The sequence below is a fragment of the Bufo bufo genome, chromosome 6 (genome assembly GCF_905171765.1).
Source record: "Bufo bufo chromosome 6, aBufBuf1.1, whole genome shotgun sequence".
NCBI classification, from domain to species: domain Eukaryota; kingdom Metazoa; phylum Chordata; class Amphibia; order Anura; family Bufonidae; genus Bufo; species Bufo bufo.
This window is the reverse complement of record NC_053394.1, coordinates 403,658,304-403,679,363: the sequence shown is the minus strand read 5'-3', so window position 1 is coordinate 403,679,363 and position 21,060 is coordinate 403,658,304. Positions and strand designations below refer to the sequence as shown.

Below are 21,060 nucleotides of genomic sequence, written 5' to 3'. Positions count from 1 at the left end.
TGTTCGAGGATCTTAAATGGACCGATGAAGCGTGGACCCAATTTGTAAGAAGGTATTTTGTGCCTGATATATTTGGAGGCAAGCCACACTTTATCACTAGGACGGAACTTAGGAGAATCTCTTCGTCTTTTATCAGCAGCCTCTTTCATGCGCACAGAAGCCTCTTTCAGAGCTGCCCTGGTCTCCTCCCATATTTTAGAGAACTCTCTTGAAGTTGTATATGCAGCAGGGATACCAGAAGTAGAGGACACCGGGAATGGGCTGTTAGGTTGTTGAATGTAAACAACAAAAAAGTGGTGACTTCTTGGAAGACTCGCTGACATGGTTATTAAACGAAAACTCAGCCCAAGGTAATGGCTCGGCCCAGTCATCATGATGGAGGTTGGTGAAGTGTCGCAAAAAATTGGTCAGGATTTGATTGACCACTTGACCATTAGAATGAGGAGGATAAGCCAAAGTGAAGTCCACACATTCAATAGCTTACAGGGAGCTCTTCAGAACTTAGATTTGAACTGCACACCTCTATCTGACATAATACGATGAGGAAAACCATGGAGGCCAAAATGTGTTCAAATATATCTGCTGTTGTGGAGCAGAAACAGGATTAGGCAGAGGGCAGAAGTGCGCTATTTTGGAAAAACTATCCACCACAACCCAAATCACAGAACACCCAGAGGACAAGGGTAGATCAGTAATAAAATCCATAGCCTCAAAAAGTAAGAAGCCTGGTGGACGGTGGTTGGAGGTTGTATTCTGTGCACATGACAGACAGGCAGCGACAAACTTTTTGATATCTTGCCATAGAATGCAAAAAAAGGGAGTCAGTCAGCATATCCCAATGGGCAGGTGCACGATGTCATGGCTAGAAACACGATGCAACAGCACTCTGCAAACACAAATAAAGTACAATAATGCCATAATTCTAGAAAATATTCTGGTGCTAATGCTACGCTTATTTTCTAAATTTGAGATTCTTGGCAAATACATTTTGTACAAAACCATTTGGGCCCGTCTGCGATCTCTATAAGACGGGAACCTAACACTAAATTCTACCTGTTATGTGCCATAATGGCCACCATAAAATTAAGGGAGTGCAAGTCCCACATTCATACTGGGTCCACTCTGCTTTTTATCATTTTTGGTGCCATAATGGCCTCCATTAAATCCAGGGAATGCAGGTACCAACGTGCATGCTGAGGCCCACTCCTGGTGCCAGACAGCTTCCAATGAATGCAATGAGAGCAGGCTACAGCTTTAGGCCGAGTTCACACGAACGTGTGTGACCCGTGGCCGTGCTGCGGCCCGCAAATTGCGGGCCGCAATGCACGATCGCCGACCGTAGGTCAGCCGCATCGGATCGCGGACCCATTCACTTGAATGGGTCCGCGATCCGCCCGTTCCGCAAAAAGATAGGACATGTTCTATCTTTTTGCGGAACGGAAGTACTGGAAGCAACCCCACGGAACTCCGTACACAAAGATAGGACATGTTCTATCTTTTTGCGGAACGGAAGTACTGGAAGCAACCCCACGCACTCCGTAGTGCTTCCGAGGGGTCCCGTTCCGTGCGGCCGTTCCGCAATTCTGGATTTGCGGACCCATTGAAGTGAATGGGTCCGCATCTGTGATGCGGAATGCACACGGAACCGTGGCCGTGTATTGCGGGCCGCAATACGGCCACGGATCACACTAGTTCGTGTGAACTAGGCCTTATACTTACACTAATTAAAATCAGCCTATGGGGCAGAGAGGCTAGTCAAGGTGCAAGACTAACTGGGGTCAGTCACATCTCCCGTACAAACTGCAAAAAAAGGTTGTCAGTCAGCACATCCCAGCAGGTGCACGCCGCCATGGCTAGAAACACGAAGAAAGAAAAACACAATGTAACAGCATTCTGCAAACACAAATAACGTACAATAATGCCATAATTATAGAAAATATTCTGGTGTTAATGCTACGCCTTTTTTTGTAAATTTTAGATTCTTGGCAAATACATTTTGTACTAAATTACTTGGGCCTGTCTGCCATCCGTTTTTTTTTCTTCTTGCCGTATTAATGGCCACCAATATAGTTGGGCAAAGAACTTGAAAGTCTTTCATTGTCCGGTGTGACCTACAATTTTTGTGGAATGACCCCAAAGTAAAACTTGCTTTCTGAGGGTCTGCACAACAAAAGTCTTTCCGGGTGGAATCTCAGACAACTTGTGCTCTTCCTCCCAGTCGATAGCATCTGCTTTGATATTTTTCTCTGTGGCACGGAAATGAAGAACGAAGTCAAAATGGGCGAAGAATAAGGACCACCTGGTCAGATTATTGTGGACGGTGTAGATTACCATAGGATGAGATGCTCCCTTCAGAAGGTAATACCATTCTCCCAGTACCATTTTGATGGCTAACAACTCTCTGTCCCTAATCTAGTAGTTGCGCTCAGGAGCAGAGAAGGCCCTGGAGAAGAATCCACAGTTCACTATCTTACCCGAGGAAGTTTTTTGTGAAAGGACCTCCAAGAGACGATGCATCCACCTCAAGATAGAATTACTTGTTAGCATCAGGACGATGGAGAACCGAAGCCGCAGAGAAGGCCTGCTTTAATTTAGCCTCAGCTGTCCAATTCTTGGGATTTGCTCTTTTGTGGGTCAAGGTAGAGATGGGAGCTGTCAAGTACGAGAAGCGGGCACAAACTGGCGATAGTAGTTGGCGAATCCCAGGAAGCTCTGGATTGTTTTTAAACCAGAAGGACGAGGCCACTTTAAAATAGCTGACAGCCTCTCGGGATCCATCTGCACGGCAATAACAGATATTATGTATCCTAGGAATGAAAGTGAAGACTGCTCAAAGATACATTTCTCGAACTTGTGGGGTCATTTAGCATACTGGTGTAAAGTAGAACTGGCTTAGTTGTCCATAGCAACCAATCAGATTCCACCTTTCATTTTTGACAGCTTTTGACAACAAATGAATAGAGCAAGTCTCTGAAGATTAGCAAGTCTCTGAAGTTTATGAATCTTGGAACGCTGCAGGGGCATTGCTTAGCCCAAAGGGCATCACCAGATATTCGTAATGACCATCGAGGGTGCTAAAGGCAGTCTTCCACTCATCCCCCAGACAAATCCTGATCAGGTTGTAGGCCCCACAAAGGTCTAATTTGGAGAATACTTGAGCTCCACTGAGGTGGTCAAACAATTCAGGAATAAGAATAAGAGGGTACTTATTTTTTACGGTGATCTTGTTAAGACCCCTGTAGTCGATGCATGGATGTACGGAGCCATCTTTCTTCTTTACAAAGAACAAACCTGAACCAGTCAGAGAGGAAGATGTGCGGATAAATCTTCTGTCGAGGATCTCCTTGATAGACTCAGACATAGACTGAGTCTCTGCTGGTGACAGGGTATAGATGCACCTACAAGGAGGCGAGGAACCCGGAACCAATAGGGAAGTCATACAGCCTGTGAGAAGGTAGCATCTCAGCCTCTTTCTTGTCAAAGACTTTCACATAAGCATGATAGTTTGGAGATTGGGTGGTACCTGAGGCGACTACGCCAGCTGAGCAGAAGAAATACACCTCCCAAGACAGGACTGTCCCCAAATAAGCACCTCTCCGGACCTTTAGTAAAGAACAGGTCCATGAATATAAAGCCACGGACGTCCCAGGATGAGACAGACTTGAGAGGACCAGGAACAAAATCTTTTCAGTATGAAGCGCTACCACCTGTAATTTTATAGGTTTAATGATTAACTGAATGATGCCCCTGCCTGTCCATCATATTCTATAGGGTACTGCTCCTGCCGCTACTACTACCCTTACACAGCTGCACATCTCCTGTGTTGTTCATCACTTTCCATACTGTACTGCTGCTGCCGCTACTACTACCCCTACAAAACCACACGTCTTCTGCCATGTTGATCATGTTTTATACTGTGCTGCTGCTCCAATTAAAAGGGATCATTTTTTATTTGGATTGAACTGAATATGATGACCGAATCAATAGAAACAAATTAAGAAATTTGCTCATCTTTAATTGTATGAACTGTTGACTCAGAGTTCATAGAAAGTAGAAGAATAGGTCAAAAACTAGCCAACCCTGTGGGACCTCATGTAGTGTTAACAATTCTGCTTAGAGTTTATATTAAAAAATGAGTATTCAGATTGTGACACATTTACTAATTCGGCCTAATTGTTTGCTATCATCCACAGCAACTCTTGGTATACTTAATTTAGAACATTAATTTGCTCATAAAAATGGTGCTTCCTTAAAATAAATATGGATACATCTCTGCTTAGTGTTTTGATTTTTGAGCAGAAAAAAAGGGGAAAATGACAAACACATTAATTCATTTTGGCAAAAACCATAAAACTATATACCTTTACACTAGAATTTTTATGCAAAGTAGACCAGCAAAAAAGAGCATTGACCTTAGTGAATGTTCTCCAAGTGTGCACATCTATGAACCATGAAAAAGTTGGAGGTCACAAGTATAAATAGAAAAAAAAAAACACTCCTCATCACTGAAATTGCAACACCAAAAAGGACAAGTTTATGCAAATCGAGGAAGCAGCAGGTGTCGCTAATTTCTCCACAGATCAAATTTGGAAGCTCCTAGCTCCAATCTGAGGCATGTGGGAGGGGCATAAAAGCCATATTAAAAGCAAAATTTTTTAGCTATAAGAAACCTTTTGTCTCGGACACAATGATACCTATGGAGACCACAACAGTATCTATACTATTGTATTCCTGCTGGTAAAATGTATCTGTATGAAGAATAACGAAGACAGTATGAATATACCAAATAGTGAGTTGTATTATCATTACTCATCTATAGCATGTTTTGTGGTGGGTTTTCAGGTTGCTTTTGAAGGTTTGGATGTTGGAGTCTGATGTGCTGGGGTAGTGAGTGATAGGTTCTATTACAGTTCAAAACCTATTTTTATATAAGTTTATATTACATCATGTCCCATACATTAATATATTACGTAAGCATGGACACATAATAGGTGAAAGTCCATATGATAAGCTATTACTAAGAGGTTTTTCTCGTATGTATGGATAGCCTTGGACTCTGGTAGAAGATAAAGATAATTAGCTGGCTAAAAACATGTGTTACTGTTTAACTTAAACATCACGTCATTGAGTACTATATATATGTGTCACAAGGATAATAAAATTCAGAGTCATTTTGAAACTACACAGCAGTCTGTCTTGCTTCATTATCACTCTCTCTGGCGTCAGATAAGGATCAAATCAAGCTGAATACCGAAGTCTTGTACCTGGGGTACACATTAAGGGGAATATAAGGATATTTCCTTACAATTTAGGGGCTTTCGTCCGGAATTGGGAAGGTCATCCCTGATGTTTGGTAAGAAGAGACACTGATTTTTGTCCTTTAGGCCATTCCGGGGGCACTGACCACGTCTCGATTCAAGTAAGTACATAAGGGACCCTTAGATAGACATCGAAGTACTGTGTCAGGGATACAGTAAGCATAAACTCAGGGAGTTTTTGCCTTAGGATTCAGGGAATCCAGTAACAAGACAAGTGCACTTCAGAGGGCTCCGGGAGCCCCGTAAAAAATCTGTCCCGGGAACAGAAAGGATTCAGGGAATCCAGTAACCAGGAAAGTGCACTTCAATGGGCTCAGGGAGTCCCGTAAAAGATCTGTTTAGGAAACAGAAGGTTTAACAGCTTGATTTGAGTGATAAGCTGGGTCGTAAGTGTACAGCTGTCGTCCCAAGACTAACATTCTGTGTTTTGAATTATTTTTGTAAGAAAATAAGTTTTAATAATGGGTAGTCAAAAAATAACTAAAAAAATCTAAGATAGAATACCCTAAACCAGAACCAGGAGAAACATGTAAACAATATGTTGCCCGAGTCAGTCCTACAAAGTATTACCTTGTTAACTCATGGGTAGATAATTTGGCAGAATGGACAGAGGCAATGGAAGCAGTAGACCCCTTTTCCAGGGAAGGAGACAATAGCATATATCACATGGACATGGTCAAGGGTCTATGCTTAGGCGACACTGCCGCCTGACCGTATTTTGAACCTAACCCTTCATGAGATATAGATTATATGCAGAAAGGAGATAGAAAAACACATGATAGAGGTATTTAAACAAAAGTCTTCACTCCCAGTAGCCGTAACATGTAAGCAAAAACCCTCAGAAAGCGTTATTGATTTCTGGAGATTTGTGGATTGCTGGAAATTGGAGGCAGGGCTACTGGTTCTCCAGAATGACAGTCTAATTATTTCCACATTTATTAACAATCTGATAGACTAATGCTTACCATAAAAAAGAACGTCTCCACGTGGACTTCAGACAGCATCAGTTAATGGATAAGAATTGTATGTATCTATTTCTAGTGTGAGCTATAGAAATCCACTTCCCCCGCCTTCACACAAACACATTCCTGAGATAAGGGAAGCGGCCAGGAGATCATGCAGAGTAAGTAATGTGTAATATATTATACAAGATAAAGAATTGTTCAGTCATTTTCCTGCCCAAGCAGCGTAATGTGGGAATCCAGCTTTTAACAAAATGACTATAATTATGACATGTATATTGTCTTCTTATAAGAGTTGATTAATCACAGAGGGAAAACCAGAAGAGATTGGAAAATGCAGCAACAAACTGTGTGTGGTGTGGCTATCTGTTTCCAGGAAAGCTGTGTTTGTCTGTGCTGCAAGTTTCGGGATGAAACAATGTGGGTTGGAAGACATGAATGATTCAGTGGAATGTGAATGGGTGTGGCTTTGAGTTGTAATTGAGGCGAATATGTGTGAAGACTGATTATGAGCTGTTTTAAGTACATGAAAATGTATGTGAATGTGTATGGAATACGGTCTTTGTTTTTATATAATATGCGCATTGAGAACTTTATTTTTATTTATTCTTTGGAAGTTTTTGGTTTTTATTGGTGCCAACAGCATTGATCAAGCTGTACATTTTTTTTATTGAAGTCAATGAAAATTTTTTATGGGCCCTTTGTGTGTTCATGTCTGTGTTGTCAAATCTGTTTGTTTCAATGTTTTCAGTTATGTGTTACATGTTAAGTGTTGTGCTAAACATCTGAGCTCTGTTCTTTTGGACAGCTGGGATACTAATGACAGACAAAAAGGAGGACCACAGCGTCCGACTAAAAGGGGTGGACTTAGATGACTGAGAGTGGGAGGAAGGAAGTGTGAGCCCTCTATGTGAATTAATGGGGTTTTGACAAAACCTTTTACAACTGACTCACTACCACTCGAGACCATGGACAGGGAATACGTCACAGATCATGTATTCAGCATTATACCAGATTGCCCAGTCAGCCTGTTAGGGAGAGATTTGTTCATTAAGCTTGACTTGCAGGTATCAGCAAAGAATCAGGGCATAAGAGTACACTCAGATCTCATTCCAGTCTCTACACCAGTGCCACTGATTCTTGCAAACATACAGGACCACCCAGAACTTAATAACATTAACCCTGCATTATGGTCCTCAAATGAATATGACACAGGATTCATAGATTGCACACCTTACACAGCTACTGTGAAACCAGGTGTCATCTCAGTGTTCCAGAAACAATACCCGCTGTCAAAGGAGAAACTTGATGGACTTAGACGAATGATAGAAGAATTCCTACAAAAGGGAATCCTGGAAGAGGTGATTTCACCCTACAGCACGCCCGTGAATCCAGTGACAAAGGCAGATGGTGCTACCCGCTTTGTACAGGATTCAGGGGCCATCAACATCATCATTGTGCCTATAGCCCCTGTTGTACCTGATGTCACTTAATCATTATCTGCCATTCCTGCAGACGCTGTTTGGTTCAGTGTGATAGATCTGAAAAATGCATTCTTTTCTATCCCAGTTGATAAGATAACCAGACTACTTTTTGCTTTTTCCTTTGACGGACGCCAACTGACCTGGTGCAGACCCCAGGGATATGCTGATTCACCTGTAGTGTACAGCATAGTCCTCCAAGCGATGTTAAAGCCATGGTACATCCCCCCAAGGTTCTGTGCTGCTGCAATATGTCGGTGATTTGTTACTGTGTAGCATGTCAGCGGAGGCCAGCATTTAGGATGGTTTATCACTGTTATAATGATTGTCAGGATGTGGTCACAAAGTGACACTTAAGAAAATGCAATGGTGTAAAATGCAGGTTGAATACTTGGGCTTTGTCCTCACAAAAGGTGAACGGAGAATCAGCGCAGAAAGAGTCCAGTCTATTGCGGGTTTGGTCGCCCCGCACACCAAGAAAGAAATGTTATCTTTCCTTGGTATGATAAATTACTGTAGACAATGGAATCCTGATTGCTCCCACTATTGACAATGTTTTGAGGCAAGCCACTCTGGAAGAAAATCCAGATTTGATTAAATGGTCTTCTGAAATGTACAATGCATTTGATTATCTGAAATGTTTACTCATGTTGAGTCCAGGGCTGGGCCTCCCTGACTATAATATGCCCTTCCACATGTTTGCACGCCAAAATTGTAAAACCATGGCGGGTGTACTGACACAAGAAAACGGAGGCAAGTTGCGTCCTTGTGTATTTTTCTCAAAGGTAATGCCCACCCCTGTTCAAGGGATGCCGGCATATGTGTGTTCTCTTGCAGCCTGTGCTATGATGGTAGAGTTGGCAACTTCTTTCACAATGTGACATTACACCATTTTTCACACCACTCATGATGTTGTAGGCCTACTCAAGGACATCCACACTCAACACAGCAGGCAGCTGAGCTCATGGCACTCACTAGAGCATGTATTCTACATACTGATAGACCTGTCACCATTTATACTGAGAGTAGGTACACACATGGGGTAGTGTGGGACCGTGGTATGATCTGGCAGAGGAGAGGATTCACGGCAGCAGATGGTAAGGATCATGTCTCACAGGGCAATGCGCTGGCAGATAAGGTGGCGAAATGAGTGGCCAAATGCAACCTCACAGGTTTGTATAACCATTGGGAGATGCCATGTTTGGCACCTCCAACCCCTGAGATGTTGCAAATGCTTACTGATCTTCAGTGGTATGCCACTGAACAGGAACAGTAAGACTGGTGTTATCCAGTATTGCAGAAAAATCCTAAGACAGGATTAGAATTAGTCTGCAAAGAGGGGAAGTTATGCATTCCCCCAATACAGTGCTTCCATCTTAATAGCACATTTCTACGGAGTAGGACATAACAGCATTGAAATCCTTATGGGTAGGCCCTTTCCAACTCCTTGGGCAAGTCACCCCCTAGTGGTACAGGAAGGCGACATAGACCAGATTAGGGAAGACTATGTCACCAAATTGATACAGGTACTTAACAAAACTGAGGACAAAGTTGCTTGTAAGTCTCCCTCTTTTCCACAGGAACCCACCCACCCATAGAGGGTGGGGGGATGACATGGTGGTCGAAACACTGAAGAAAGGAAGAGCTCAAGGTGATTTCATATACGGCCCACCTACTACCGTCGTTGCAGTAACCAGAACAGCTTTGCTGACTGAACAATCTCCAATTTGAATCCACGCCACCCGAGTGAAGCTTGTGAGAGAATGTCACGAGGGTATCAAGAGCCACGTCTGACTCCGTTATACCCGGGGTCAGGAAGTCGCAGCGGGTGGCTGCGCGCTCTATATCTAAAGATCACGGTGTTTCTTAGTGATTGTTTTCTGTGTTTGCCTTGCTATCCTTTTTGTCTCTCTCAGGGATCCGTAGCTTCTCCTCCTCAGCTGTTTCTTGTCTGCCACTCCCTACCTCCTTATATTCTCCCCTCACACTTCTCTAGTTGCCAGTTATAGAGCTTCCTGCCTGGACATCTATACTGACCCACTGGAGTGGTTAATCCTGGTTGTCGTTCCTGAGTGCTACCCTCCGGATCCCTGTTGGGCTTATTGTTGTCTCCTGTTGTCGCCCACCTGGGAATATATGTTGAGTCTGTGTTGTCTGTCCTCCCCTTGGTGTTTTCCCTTAGAGTTAGTGGTGCGGACTAGTGTTCCCATCGCCCTGTTCACTACCTAGGGCTCAGCTCAGGGAAAGCCAGGGCTTTAGGCACGTGATCGGCGTACGGGTGAGGAACCCGTCTAGGGACGTCAGGGCAGCCAGGTGCCAGCCGCCAGGTGAGTCAGGGGTCACCATCTTCCCTCTCACTTGGGCCGGGCCTTCCTCGTTCCCTCCCTCTGTGTCACGTATGTGATAGCCACGCCGACCGTGATAGAGAAAGAGAGGAGGCAGGAACGGAGGCAGACAGCCTTGGCCTTGAAGAAGGACAGGAGGTACTAACGGGGGCAGACAGCCCTGACCTCCAACGAGGCCCAGAGGTACTAACGGAGGCAGACAGCCTTGACCTCTAAGAAGATACAGAAGGGGTACTAACGGAGGCAGACAGCCTTGACCCCCAACGAGATGACGCAGTCAGGAAATTCCTCAAGATGGCTGAAATGTAGTGCCTTGATAATTGCAGTCCCCACCCCAGTAGATGTATGCAGGGGGCTCCTACGTTCCCAATCAAATGACACAGATTTGCAGGATCATGATGTTAAATATGGATATGTAAATCCTTATCATGCTTGTTATAACTGTCCTACATATGAGACTCTGCAAAGTAATATGATAGAAATCCAGAAGGTTGTAAAAAGATAGTATCAGAAAAAAAAATATATATATATATATGCAATGTAATATTACAAAAACAGTACCATCCCTAGACAAACATGTACCTCTACCAGCAGGATGGGTATTGGCCTGTGGAAATACTAGTCACACATATATACCAGCCAATATTACAGAGGGACCCTGTACAATAGCTAGGTTGACGTTAGCAATGATACCACTAGTCCCAGCAATGCAGACGCGACACACGAGAGACACTTCCCTACAGCTACCAGAAAATTGTGATTATAATGTGAATCTCCTCTCTAGAGCAGAATACATAAGTTAAGGGGTATCTTTGATAGGAGTACCAGGGTTGGCCATATATAACCACAGGACAATATCAAAACTTGCCTGTTGTATGGTAAAACAGATAAATGTCACTAGTGCAGTTCTGCAAGATATGCTGCTGGATATACAATCGTATGAAAAGGCTATCTTGCAGAATAGGGCAACTATTGACTATTTATTGCTCCAACATGGTATAGGATGCTCAGCGTTCCAGGGATGTGTTGTTCCAATTTATTAGATCACTCCCGTGGAAAAAAAAGATAAAATAGGCCAACTAGAAGAGATGATAAAACATATAAAACAAGATTTGTATATAAAATACAGCGGCTCACCCCTATCACGTATGGATAGGTGCTCACCCTCCGGTCCTACCCTCAGGACCTAGAAGGAAAAATGGAGTGTATACAAAATGAAGGGGCACTCACATATGGGAAACACTGGACGATTAAGTAAATGTAATTTAATATTCTAAAAACAAACCCCTAAAATATACTAAAAACATATAATGTAACAACCTATAAATTACATATATGTGAATCCTAATAGCACTTTGGTAAGCGTGCTGGCGTAAAATGCTGTTAATGCGTGGTATCACATACAGTCCATGTAGACAATCTCTTAATGTAGATATAAACTCGCCAGTCTATAAATTCATAGATACACAGGCATATAATTGTGGGTATAGTGAAACAATGTCTCAATTGGTATAGAAAAATGACCGCACAATGTGTTCCAGTGGTAACAGTGGTGTGAAATATCCGGAATATCACACCAGTGATTTATAACACTATGTCTAATTGCGATAGAACATGGGAGTCCAATATTCAGTTAAGCACGTTGGGATGAACTTCCCAGTTACTTACAGTGTCCAGCCGCTTATGGTAACCCGGTCTCTCCCCTCCTCACTGCTAGACCGCAGTGTATAGTTACCCAGGTGGCCGTGCCTGGCCGGCCGTGGCGTCCCACGTGACCTGGTGATCTGGGGTTCCGCCCGGAACCCCAGATCACCAGGTCACGTGGGACGCCACGGCCGGCCAGGCACGGCCACCTGGGTAACTATACACTGCGGTCTAGCAGTGAGGAGGGGAGAGACCGGGTTACCATAAGCGGCTGGACACTGTAAGTAACTGGGAAGTTCATCCCAACGTGCTTAACTGAATATTGGACTCCCATGTTCTATCGCAATTGGACATAGTGTTATAAATCACTGGTGTGATATTCCGGATATTTCACACCACTGTTACCACTGGAACACATTGTGCGGTCATTTTTCTATACCAATTGAGACATTGTTTCACTATACCCACAATTATATGCCTGTGTATCTATGAATTTATAGACTGGCGAGTTTATATCTACATTAAGAGATTGTCTACATGGACTGTATGTGATACCACGCATTAACAGCATTTTACGCCAGCACGCTTACCAAAGTGCTATTAGGATTCACATATATGTAATTTATAGGTTGTTACATTATATGTTTTTAGTATATTTTAGGGGTTTGTTTTTAGAATATTAAATTACATTTACTTAATCGTCCAGTGTTTCCCATATGTGAGTGCCCCTTCATTTTGTATACACTCCATATAAAACAAGATGTTGACCAAGGTTGGTGGGATTGGCTTTTTGGCTGGATACCTGACTTTGGTCAAATAAGGTATGTTTTAGGAGTGGCACTCGCCGCGATCGCTGCAATAGTGTGTCTCTGCTGTTGTCTGCAGTGTGTGCCCTCCCTTCTGGCCGTATGTAACAATGTGGCCGAAAGAGGGGTACACTCAACATTCCTCTATACTCCGGTAGAGGTAGAAAAGGTAAACACAACCCCAAAAAAAGCCTGAGGATTATACTCCTGAAGGGTACATGGAATACCTAAAGGCTTACAAGCAAACTAAGAAAAAAAACTAGAAAGGAACAAAATGAAAAACCCACATTATATAGATATATGTAAATAGGTTTTAAAGAGAGGATTGATATAGGTTCTATTACAGTTCAAAACCTATTTTTATATAAGTTTATATTACATCATGTCCCATACATTAATATACACTGCTCAAAAAAATAAAGGGAACACAAAAATAACACATCCTAGATCTGAATTAATTAAATATTCTTCTGAAATACTTTGTTCTTTACATAGTTGAATGCGCTGACAACAAAATCACACAAAAATAAAAAAATGGAAATCAAATTTTTCAACCCATGGAGGTCTGGATTTGGAGTCACACTCAAAATTAAAGTGGAAAAACACACTACAGGCTGATCCAACTTTGATGTAATGTCCTTAAAACAAGTCAAAATGAGGCTCAGTAGTGTGTGTGGCCTCCACGTGCCTGTATGACCTCCCTACAACGCCTGTGCATGCTCCTGATGAAGTGGCGGACGGTCTCCTGAGGGATCTCCTCCCAGACCTGGACTAAAGCATCTGCCAATTCCTGGACGGTATGTGGTGCAACGTGACGTTGGTGGATAGAGCGAGACATGATGTCCCAGATGTGCTCAATTGGATTCAGGTCTAGGGAACGGGCGGGCCATTCCATAGCATCAATGCCTTCGTCTTGCAGGAACTGCTGACACACTCCAGCCACATGAGGTCTAGCATTGTCTTGCATTAGGAGGAACCCAGGGCCAACCGCACCAGCATATGGTCTCACAAGGGGTCTGAGGATCTCATCTCGGTACCTAATGGCAGTCAGGCTACCTCTGGCCAGCACATGGAGGGCTGTGCGGCCCTTCAAAGAAATGCCACCCCACACCATTACTGACCCAATGCCAAACCGGTCATGCTGGAGGATGTTGCAGGCAGCAGAACGTTCTCCACGGCGTCTCCAGACTCTGTCACATGTGCTCAGTGTGAACCTGCTTTCATCTGTGAAGAGCACAGGGCGCCAGTGGCGAATTTGCCAATCTTGGTGTTCTCTGGCAAATGCTAAACGTCCTGCACGGTGTTGGGCTGTAAGCACAACCCCCACCTGTGGACGTCGGGCCCTCATATCACCCTCATGGAGTCTGTTTCTGACCGTTTGAGCAGACACATGCACATTTGTGGCCTGCTGGAGGTAATTTTGCAGGACTCTGGCAGTGCTCCTCCTTTTCCTCCTTGCACAAAGGCGGAGGTAGCGGTCCTCCTACTAGGTTGTGGCCCTCCTACGGCCTCCTCCACGTCTCCTGATGTACTGGCCTGTCTCCTGGTAGCGCCTCCATGCTCTGGACACTACGCTGACAGACACAGCAAACCTTCTTGCCACAGCTCGCATTGATGTGCCATCCTGGATAAGCTGCACTACCTGAGCCACTTGTGTGGGTTGTAGACTTTGTCTCATGCTACCACTAGAGTGAAAGCACCGCCAGCATTCAAAAGTGACCAAAACATCAGCCAGGAAGCATAGGAACTGAGAACTGGTCTGTGGTCACCACCTGCAGAACCACTCCTTTATTGGGGGTGTCTTGCTAATTGCCTATAATTTCCACCTGTTGTCTATCCCATTTGCACAACAGCATGTGAAATTGATTGTCACTCAGTGTTGCTTCCTAAGTGGACAGTTTGATTTCACAGAAGTGTGATTGACTTAGAGTTACATTGTGTTGTTTAAGTGTTCCCTTTATTTTTTTGAGCAGTGTATTACGTAAGCATGGACACATAATAGGTGAAAGTCCATATGATAAGCTATTACTAAGAGGTTGTATGGATAGCCTTGGACTCTGGTAGAAGATAAAGATAATTAGCTGGCTAAAAACATGTGTTACTGTTTAACTTAAACATCACGTCATTGAGTACTATATATATGTGTCACAAGGATAATAAAATTCAGAGTCATTTTGAAACTACACAGCAGTCTGTCTTGCTTCATTATCACTCTCTCTGGCATCAGATAAGGATCAAATCAAGCTGAATACCGAAGTCTTGTACCTGGGGTACACATTAAGGGGAAGATAAGGATATTTCCTTACAGTGAGTTTCAGAGCATGGGAAACGTACGGGAGACATCTTTAAGGTGACTGTGTGAGGAACAGATGAGAGGAGACCAAAGAAGAAGGTCTTGTGAGGATCCGAGATTATGTTTGGGGATGTATCTGGAAAGCAGGTCCGAGATGTAAAGGTTGTGGAAAGCCCTATATGTAGTTGTTAGTATCTTGAATTTAATTCTTTGGGTATCGGGAAGCCAGTAAAGAGTTTGGTAGTAAGGAGCGGCAGAGGAGAAACAAGGGGAAAGGTGGATTAACTGGGCAGCAGAGTTGAGGAAACATTGGAGGGATGCAAGAGTGCTAGATAGGAGACTGCAAAAGGAGGATGTTGCAGTAGTCCAGGCAGAAGATTACAAGGGCATGTGTTGCAAATATTGATATTAATTTGGGTCAAGGTATGAATTTGTTCAAGTTAAGCAGGCCACTTCTTCCCCTACTACTCTCAGTCCATGCACTCACCCTGCCTGAGCAGAGAAAACTTTTCAGACATGCCAGATGCTGTGAGAAGACACAACCTAGGACTCTACCACCACAGCGGTCCACCAAGACCTAGCTACGTCTTGCTTCTAGAGCTTTTTCACTCTGTAGAACCAGGTCAAGAAAGGAAACCTCTTCAAGACTGAAGAGGGCTTTAAAGCATTCCACCTCATGTTTGATTACACCTCCAAGTTAGGACCTCAAATCAGGTCAGTTGTCATAGTGGACAGTATTAGGGCAGTGATTCATCTGGAACTCTTGGATTTTCACATATTCGAGTCTGCAAAGGCTTACAGGCTGAATCAGCTAGGGAAGGTAGGTTCCTTTTTTACTGATAAGTACGGATGAGCGAACTTTGTGTTTCAAGTTTGGCGTACAAGGTTCGGGTTATCTAAGAATTATGTTGTGGATTCCGCTACCACGGACGATATAAGTTTTGGTCAGGCATTTGGTCTTCGCTGCAGGGGAGCCATCAGACTGGTACCTTTTGGAATAGTCTTGGTGTGGTTGACAGTTGTCCCATGGGGGACAGAGACATCAGTGTGAATCACCGAGGGTCAGGTGATACTATAGCCAGGAAACAGGCAGAGGTGAGGACAGGCAGTATTCATGTGAATAAGAAGAGATACAGATTGCAGATACAAGTGTGAATGCTATGACTAAGAGGTACCCATGGAAGAAAAAAAGATTAGGTAAAAGAGGGTAATGGAGTATTTAAATAGGAAGACTGTTAGAAAAATGGTTTACAGTTGGTTTTCATAACTTGTGCATAATTATTTCCTCCAGCACTTTTGGGGATCCTCCAGTTGATGGCTGGAAGGAGTAGTACCTGCAAGGAGTAGTACCGTGGGTGGACAGTAGACATTTTAGTATTCCTTTACCGCAGAATAAACAGAGGGACCTATAAATTGCATTCATTTTTATGGTATAGAGATTAATTCAAAGGAAATGGAAAGGATATGCAAAGGAATTCCACAGGCTAAACCAGCTGGCTGAGGAAAGCATTATTGTAGGTCACAGGGCTGCGGAAGAAACAGTGGAGGAAGTTGCAATCTCTGTTGGGATAGGAAACAGTGGAGGAAGTTGCAATCTCAATGGTACACAAGTGAAAGGTAAGCATCATGGAAGCAGATGAGAACATTCGAAGTAGGAAGGAACGTTTGCTCTATTTTACTGGAAACATCTATGAGATGTATGGAGAGGTATGGGTTGAAGACTAACTGAAGTATTTCGTATTGTTTTAAGGAGTGAGGTGATGTTGAAGATACAAAAGCCTTAGACTATGAAGGGATTTCAGTGAGGGTCATTAGACAGTTTTGTTTTTTCACTATTGTAATTAGGTGGATATTTCTCTGTGGTATATGTCTCAATTTTAATTGCTGTTACTTCATTAGTCTTTCTCTCTTGCATTATGGAGGCAATCAGTCTTGGAGGTACTGGAAGTTGGCAATTTATTGTAAAAAGTGAAATGCCATTTCAGTAGATCTAAGATGGATCAGCTGGGGAAAGAGGTCAGTGGTTGGTTGAGGGCTTTGCCAGTCCCGCTTTTTTGCCCAATTAGCTTTGACTTTGCGACCCCAGAAGCGAACACTTTTACTAGATGGGTGGCCCTTATACACATAGGAATTTGTTCTTAAATATTTAGATGCGGTGGGTTTAGAATATAATTCTTACTCCTTCCATATCAGCTTTGCCAAGTAAGGTTATCCCAGGAGTTCAAAATATAGGGTAATTGAAGTCTGTGCACTGTAAGATCTATGATCAACCTCATGTGTTGTACTGTAAGTCTATTTATCAGGTGATACAGAAATAGTGGGCATTAACTCAGTTTTTGGTTGTGATTGGCTGCAGGGGTCATAGGGTCATAGGATCAGGAGTTGGGAAAGCATCACTCCTGCAGCAAACAGAGAATGGCAGGGAGTGATCAGCTTCAGAATAGAAGTGGGGAGCAGTGAGGTTAGTATTGTTTTATTTAATTTATGTTTACAATGCTAAGCCATTTAAAAGAAATTTTTCTCTGGACAACTCTCTTACTGTGAAATATTGTATGTGCATGGTTGATACATCGGTATGTTATCTGGAGTCTTAAACAAAGTCTTGAAGAAAAGACATTTAGTGGTTATTGCATATATTTAGTATTTTTTCTTTACTGTGGATTCTGGGCTACATGAATACATAGGCTTAAACAATGCTAAGTGAATAAAATATTTACAGTTATATCATACAAAGTAAAGAAACAGATGTTGGTAAGCTCTCATTACACACCAATGCTCATCTGGTATGTCGTTTTGAAGCTGCCATCTAAGCTAGAAGTGGTAGAAACTAAAATAGCCAAAATTAGAGATCAATTAACCACCACGTACCTGCATAGTAATCAAATGACTTTTCAAATGTGCGCTTGCCTGCTGTTTTAAACATACTTTCCTCTATCTCAATCAGTGGCCTCATTACAGAGACATTCCTGCTTTTACTTTATGCAAATGATCTGCTTGGAGCAACAAGGGCATCGCCATTCCTCCTTGTAGCAACTAAAGCTCCACTCTCTTTGGCTGTTGGCTGCACCCCTCAGCTCGGGAATCAGTGCATGAACAGTTCAGCCCTGATGCTTGTCAAGGCTAAGGACATCTGTACTAAGTATCTGTGGCAAGTATTAGGCTGGGTTCACACGAGCGGATGCCATGCGTGGCATCCGCTCCGGGAAAGAGTGCCAAGACCCAATGCAGACTGCAGAGGCATGGAGCATTAACATGACTGAAAATGCTCCGTGCCTCTCTGTGATCTCTTACTACGAAATCACAGTGACAACTTTATCTCACTGTGATTTCGTAGTAAAGAGGTCACAGAGAGGCACGGAGCTTTATCAGTCATGTTAGTGCTTCTGCAGTCTGCATCGGGTCTTGGCTGTCATTCACGGAGCGGATGTCACGCACGGCATCCGCTCGTGTGAACCCAGCCTTAGGGCTGTACTGCGCATGCACTGATTCAGTGTCAGTGCACGTGCAAGAACACAGCCCCAGGTGAGATTACTGGCCCTGGAAGCTTGGTGAGGGGTGTCCAAAAGCTAAATGGAGCGTAGCTTTAGGTGCTAGGAGGTGCAACGTCGAGGCATTTGTTGCACCAAACAGGTCATTTGCATAAAATAAAAGCAGGAATTTGGAATGGGAACACTAATCAAAACGGTGGAAAGTGTGTTTAAATCAGCAGGCAAGCGGATATCAGAAAAAGTGATTTTGATTACTATGCAGGTATGTGGTGATAGATGCCCTTTAACCCTTCTATACAGTAATAATCATTTAATGCTTTTCCACGCGTATAAAATATGTAGAATTTGTTAATAAAATTAAAGAAAGTGGCTGCTTCCCTGAGGAGTTTTGATGAGCTTTTGATGTGCAAGCCGATGGGATTTGTGGGTAAAACATTTCTCACATTCTTAGCATAAAAATGACTTTTCTCTTGCGTGAATTCTCTTATGTTTAGCAAGCTTATATTTGTCTATGAAACTTTTCCCACATTCTGTACAGGAAAATGGCTTCTCCCCTGTGTGAATTTTTTGATGCATAACAAGAGCTGATTTCCGGTTAAAACATTTCCCACATTCTGAACATGAAAATGGTTTCTCCCCTGTGTGAATTCTGTGATGTGCAAGGAGATCTGATTTCTGGGTATAAACATTTCCCACATTCTGAACATGAAAATGGCTTTTCCCCCGTGTGAATTCTCTCATGTTTAGCAAGATTATATTTATCTATGAAACATTTCCCACATTCTGAACATGAAAACGGCTTCTCCCCTGTGTGAGTTCTCTGATGTATAACTAAAGCTGATTTAACACTAAAATATTCCCCACATTCTGAACATGAAAATGGCTTCTCCCCTGTGTGAAATCTTTGATGTGTAACCAGAGCTGATTTAACACTAAAACATTTCCCACATTCTGAACATGAAAATGGCTTCTCACCTGTGTGACTTCTCTCATGGCTAGCAAGCTTATATTTATCCATGAAACATTTTCCACATTCTAAACATGGAAATGGTTTCTCCTCTGTGTGAATTCTCTCATGTTTAACAAGATATGCTTTCTGGTTAAAACATTTCCCACATTTTGAACATGAAAATGGCTTTTCGCCTGTATGAGTTCTCTCATGTCTAATAAGATGTGATTTATGACAAAAATGTCTCCCACAGTCAGAACATGAAAATGGCTTCTCCCCTGTGTGAATTTTTTTATGTCTAACAAGGTCTGATTTATGACTAAAATGTTTCCCACATTCTGAACATGAAAATGGCTTTTCCCCTGTGTGAATTTTCTGGTGTTTAACAAGATGTGTTTTCTGGTTAAAACATTTCCCACATTCTGAACATGAAAATGGCTTCTCCCCTGTGTGAATTCTATGATGTATAATAAAAGCTGATTTGACGCTAAAATATTCCCCACATTCTGAACATAAAAAAGGCTTTTCCCCTGTATGTATTCTCTGGTGTTTAACAAGATGTACTTTCTGGTTAAAACGTTCCTCACATTCTGAACATGAAAATGGTTTCTCCCCTGTGTGAATTCTCTGGTGTTTAACAAGATATGCTTTCTGGTTAAAGCATTCCCCACATTCTGAACATGAAAAAGGCTTCTCCCCTGTGTGAATTCTCCGATGTTTAACAAGATCTGATTTCTGGATAAAACATTTCCCACATTCTGAACATGAAAATGGCTTCTCCCCTGTGTGAATTCTATGATGCATAACAAGAGCTGATTTAACACTAAAATGCTTCCCACATTCTGAACATGAAAATGGCTTCACCCCTGTGTGACTTCTCTGATGCTTAGCAAGATTATATTGATTTATAAAACATTTCCCACATTGTGAACATAAAAATGGTTTCTCCCCTGTGTGAGTTCTTTGATGTTTAATGAGAACCGATTTCTGGATAAAGCATTTCCCACATTCTGAACATGAAAACGGTTTCTCCCCTGTGTGAATTCTTTGATGTATAACAAGAGCTGATTTAACACTAAAATGTTTCCCACATTCTGAACATGAAAATGGCTTTCTCACTTTGTGACCTCTTTGATGTTTATCACCCCTTGTGCGACTTTTCTTCTGTGATAGAGGGATGGAGGGTCTATCTGATATAATGAAATGCTCTTTATATGTATCTTCTGTTATACCATGATTATTTACTTTGAAATATGAAGCCATCAGATGTCCCTCTGGGCTCTTGGTAGGGTCATCTGCACAGAAGAAAACACATTTTATTAATATTAGGACATTAACATTATATTGATATTTTATAACTTTTCTGTATATAGATATGTGTACACAAATTGCAAGGCTTTTTGCAAAATACAATTATTAACTCACTATGTGATGGGAAAACAGATCACAAGCTATCAGTAGACCTCAAAGCAAAGTAGAACATCATGACGTTAGGTCACAAGGTTGTTCTATGTTGAAGTCAGCATCTTAATAGGTTTCAATGTGCCTACACTCTTTTTTAATAAAATTCTTAGCGGAAAAGCATAACGAGAACTATGAATTAGTGCTATTAGGTGGTGGTCGTCTCACACAGTTCTTGATGGCTACATGTAGAGAGGACGGTCACAATGGTCAGGCATGAAGAAATTATAGCTTTGGAGCAAATGTAAGGCTTGGTTAGCATGTGTAGTTTTCAATTTTTTTAAATTATTTTTAGCTGAGGCTAGGACTCAAT

At 42.5% G+C, this 21,060-nt stretch overlaps 2 protein-coding genes and 1 pseudogene across 7 annotated transcripts in view; 2 read left to right on the top strand and 1 right to left on the bottom strand.

Annotated features, from left to right (window-relative positions):
* Positions 1-21,060, top strand: part of LOC121004457 (oocyte zinc finger protein XlCOF6-like) — a 1,031,731-nt gene that overhangs the window by 435,237 nt on the left and 575,434 nt on the right. The window lies entirely within an intron of this gene.
* The window catches only part of LOC121004526 (gastrula zinc finger protein XlCGF66.1-like), an 818,554-nt gene that overhangs the window by 508,141 nt on the left and 289,353 nt on the right, over positions 1-21,060 (top strand). The window lies entirely within an intron of this gene.
* Positions 18,373-21,060, bottom strand: part of LOC121004278 — a 126,377-nt pseudogene continuing 123,689 nt past the window's right edge.